This window comes from Canis lupus, chromosome 8 (assembly GCF_048164855.1).
Source record: "Canis lupus baileyi chromosome 8, mCanLup2.hap1, whole genome shotgun sequence".
NCBI classification, from domain to species: domain Eukaryota; kingdom Metazoa; phylum Chordata; class Mammalia; order Carnivora; family Canidae; genus Canis; species Canis lupus.
The window spans coordinates 62,091,324-62,096,040 of NC_132845.1; the positions used below are offsets into that span (position 1 = coordinate 62,091,324).

A 4,717-nucleotide genomic window follows, 5' to 3' on the forward strand; every position below is an offset into this window, starting at 1 on the left:
CGTCTGTCCCCCGGTGACTCAGGTCCCCTCCTGCATCACAGACGTCCCCGCAGCAGGAGGAAAGAGCACACAGACCCACGTGGAGGGAGGCGTGTATGACCAGCACCTTGCCTGGACTGTTCGAAATGTTGACTTCACAAGATTCCCTGGTGGAAGGAGGCTCACAGGGCACGTTTGGAGATCCTGTGAGTGTGGACTGGGTGCAGGATGAGGCTGGTGTGCCATCAAGGACACAGGGTGGTGCATGGAGCTTGAACAGGGACAGTGGGACAGTCACTTGCCAGGTGGGCTGGTCCTGGGAGCTGGCTAGAAATGCAGAGTCTCAGGCCACCCCACTTGGCTGAACACAAATATGCATATTTTCTTTCTTTTTTAAAGATTTTATTTATTTATGAGAGAGAGAGAGAGAGCAGGGGGAGGAAGAGAGGCAGAGAGACAAGCAGACTCCGTACTGAGTGCAGAGCCCACCATGGGGCTCAATCCCATGACCCAGAGGTCATGACCGGAGCTGAAACCAAGAGTCAGACGCTTAACTGACTGAGCCACCCAGGTGTTCCTGCATAATTTTAATTTTTAATTTTCATGACAGCTTTACCAAGGTGTAATTGATTTCCCATATTTAAATATTTTGACTACAGTACCCCCCGCCAGTGAAACCATCACCATGTTCAAGTCAAAGAACACATCCTTCACCCCAGAGGTTTCCCGGAGCACCCTGCAATCCACCCCCTCACCTCCCTATCCCCTGCCCTAAGCCTCAGGCGACTCTAACCTATTCTGTCTTTATAGATCAGTTTGCATTTTCTACCATTTCACCTGGATGGACAGAATATATACCTCTTTCTGGTATGGCTTATTTCCCTCCAGATAAAAACCCCAAGGTTCATCCATATTTTTGCACATGTCAATCGCTCCGTCCTTTTCGTGGCTGAGCAGAATGCTGCTGAATGGATATACCGCAATCTGTTTGCCAGTCTGTCCATGGACGCTTCCGGTTTCCGTCAGTCTTGAAGCTGTCACAAGCATTTGTGTACAAGTCTTCATGTGGACTAATGCTTTTCTTTCTCTTGGGTAAATACCAGGCCAGGTTGCCAGGTGGGCACGTATTTGACATTTTAAGCTCCACCAGACTGTTTTCCACAGCAGATACGCCACGTCCCATTTCTGCCAGCAGCGCCCAGAACTTCCATTCCCTCCACATCCTCGTCAACATTTGCTGTGGGCAATCTTCCTGTTTTTAGCCGCTCTAAGAGGTGTGGAGGGTGTCTCAGCACAGGTGTTGCATTCCCCTACTGATTGCAGGTGGTGAGCATCTTTCCAGGCGCTTGTTTGCCATCTGTACATTTTCTTGGGGGAAGTTACTCTTGAAATACTTGACTGTTTTTGTTTTGTTGAGTTTTGAGAGCTCTTTATATGTTCTGATATGAATCTCTCATCAGGTGTATGATTTGCAAAGATTCTCTTCCAGTTTATGGTTTGTTACTCTGCTCCCTTCGTGTCTTTCAAAGAAGAGTTTTAAATTTGACAAAATCCGGTTTATGAATATTTTAGCTTATGGATCATGCTTTGGATGTCATATCTGCGAAATCTTTACCTACCCCAAGTTTACAAGTATTTTATCTTTATAAAAACATCATTTAAAAAAAGATTTTATTTATTTATTCATGAGAGAGACAGAAAGAGAGAGGCAGAGACACAGGCAGAGGGAGAAGCAGACTCCATGCAGGGAGCCCAATGTGGGGCTTGATCCTGGGACTCCAGAATCACAACCTGAGTCAAAGGCAGATGCTCAACCACTGAGCCACCCAGGCGTCCCATATAAAAATGTCTTAGAATTTGATTGTTGTAAACATCCAGATGATGTTTTCTTCTACAAGTTTTATAGTTTGAGGACTGACTTTTAGGTCTGTGATCCACTTTGACTTAATTTTTATATGTGGTGTGAGGTATGAATCATAGTTCTTTTTTATTGTTTTTGTTGGGTTTTTTTTTTTTTTTTGGCCTACGGATTTGTTGAAAATCCATTTGTTGAAAAACCATCCTTTCCCCACTGACTTGCCGTTGCATTTTTGTCAAAAATCAGTTGCCTGCATATGTCTGTGTGTCTATGTCTGGGTTTTCTATTCTGTTCCGCTGACCTGTCTATTCCTTATACCAATTTCACACTATTTTTTATTGTAGCACTTCAAGAAGTCTTAAAAACCACAAAGTATTAGTCCTTGAACTTTGTTCTTCTTTTCCAAAGTTTTTTTATTCTCTAACCTTTGCATTTCTGCATGCCAATTTCTACAAAAAGCTTGCGGGGATTTTGTTTTAGATTGCTCTAAAGTCCCAACTGAGAGCCAGCACCTGGGCTTGGGAGCCATTTCTGGATGGGCCCAGGAGAGAACAGTGGGGTGGGAATGAGACACTCAGGTCTAGACTCTGGCTTCGGGCCTCTCTGGCACGGGAAACTGTCACTTGTGTTCTCCTCCTCTGACGTAGGGACAGTGGCACTCAAGGCCCCAAACAGCTGGAGATTATGGATGAGGGTGGCATTGCTGCAGTGTGGTGGGCATGTGTGACTTCCAGCTGGGGTTCTTCGAGCTGCCCCTGCATCCCACTGCATGACAGGGGTTTCTGCGCTGCCCTGTCCAATCCAAACCTCTGTGTAGTGAAGATGATCAGTAAAGCTCGCTCAGGGACTTGAACTCCCAGAGTTCCTGGACCCTGTAATAAACATAAATACAACTAAATAGGACACATATTTCTGGTGAATGGGTAGCTGGAGTGTGCTGACCTGCCTCAATGCAAGACACGTTGGTATTTGGTCTTTGTTGACGGGAGCACTTGGAAATGTGCTCACAGCCTCCCCCCGTGTGCTGACCTATGCACTGTTCTCAGAAGCCAGGCCCTGCAGCTGCCAGGGGCACCGAGCCAGGAAGCCCACCTGGCCCAGGGAGCTCCTCTCTGCACCACCCAGCCCAGCAGGGAGTACTTGCCCACCTTCCAGGCTGGAAGCTGACCCCCAAGTTTCCCATCATGCCCTGCTGCTGGTTCCCTCCTCTCAAAGCCCTCCCTGCAGTCCTCGGAGCTTGGCAGGGTCACCCCATTGTGCCAGAGGTCCAGAAAGACGAGGACTCTTCGCTGAGGCTGTTCAGCCTGTGGGGAATGGGGGGCACGCAGCCCCCTGGCTCCTGGCTGCCCCTCTGATGCCCCGAGGGCACCTGCCCAGCCCCACCCGCCCCCACTCCCCATGCACTTGCCATGCACCTGCCCTGCACCTGCTGTCCTGCTGCGCTGCCTGGGGGCTGCTTCCTGTCCTCCGAAGAGCCACCCTAGCTATTTACCATGGACTCATTTAAGTTGGTTAATTTTTAATAATGTTGAAATTTCCATGTGAATAATTCAGGTAAATTATTTATTAAAGCACAGGATAAAGGGATCAGGAGAATTACCAGTAGACAGTGTTACCTGGGGTGTGGACAGTGTGAGCGAGGGGGTGAGGCGGGGGTAGGGAAGGCCTGCTGATTGCGCAGCATCATGCGGACCTTCACCCAGCTTTGTGGCTGGGAGGACCCCACCCTCCCCAGGCTGGACACGTGGCATGGGCACAGACACCATCACACCTGCTGACTACCCAGCCACCACATCCTGTAGCCTGGACAGGACACACTCTTGAGTCCCCGTGTCCACCCGCAACAGCTTCCTTCATGCCCCTGTGGCCATGTGGGCCCCTCCAATCTGTCCCTAGCAGCCCGAGGGAGCTTCCTGCCCCCTTGTGAGGCCCCCAGGGCCCGGTAGGACTGCCCTCGACACACAGCTCATTGCAGGCCCTCCCTGCCTCCGCACCCTCACGCCCATGGAAACACTCACCATTCAGGGCAGGAAGGCCCTCACTGGGCAGAGCCCCCACCACACCCAGCCTGCACCCCTAGCTGTCACCCTGCATCCAGGGGCTCCAGTCCTGCACCCTGGAGCTGCTCTGACACTGCTCTTTCCCTCCCATCCTGGTGAGGGGCCTGCAGCACCTGCCAGCTGCCCCCTAGATATGCCCAGCCCTGACCCCCACCACTGCCACCTGGGCCGCCCCCAGACCCAGACCCTCACAGCCCCCCTATCCACTCCCCAAGAGGCTCTAAAATGTAAATACCATGAGTTCCTCTCCTGATTAAATCTCTCCTGCCCCCTCCCCCACCCCGCCGCCAGTGCTTCTGGAGCATAGCCCTAGCTCCTTGGCCATGCACAAGACCACTGCCCTCCTGCGACCCACCCTGCTCCACTCAGAGCAGAACCTAGAAGCTAGTTCTAGCAGGGGGTTCTAGCAGAACCTAGCTGATCCATGCCTGAAGGGAGGAGGCTCCTCTGTGTGGGACTGGGGGCGAAACTGAGGCATGGACCAGGACCACCTGACCCTGACCAGCAGGGGGGCATCTTCCCAGGACTACCTTGGCATGAGAACCAGGGAGCCCAGAAAGAGACCCCAACCCCTTGTTTAGGATCTGACCTTGGTGTGGGGGTGGCCGGGCTGACAGGTGTTCTTGTTTTTATCAAAATCTGAGCTTGTGGACCCATCCTGGGGCCAGCAGCTGCCCTGTGCCCTTTCACTGTCACCTGGGAGCCCACTGGTGCCCTATCCCCACAAGCCACTGCCCAGCTTTAATTGCCAGCATCACAATAATTCCAGTGGAGGGGTTTTATGTGGACACAGTCCGTGGAAGCAGGTCTGACAACATCA

General features: G+C 51.5%; 1 long non-coding RNA gene across 2 annotated transcripts; it reads right to left on the reverse strand.

Moving 5' to 3' along the window:
• Positions 1–553: 553 nt before the first annotated feature.
• On the reverse strand, positions 554–3,312 carry LOC140637663 (uncharacterized). Of its 2 annotated transcripts, none has more exons than XR_012034725.1 (2): positions 3,253–3,312; positions 554–2,709 (listed from the first exon to the last, which is right to left on the reverse strand). It is a non-coding gene; the product is annotated as an uncharacterized lncRNA (long non-coding RNA). The 2 variants fall into 2 exon arrangements; XR_012034726.1 differs by having other exon boundaries at positions 3,264–3,310.
• Between the last annotated feature and the right edge of the window lie 1,405 nt (positions 3,313–4,717).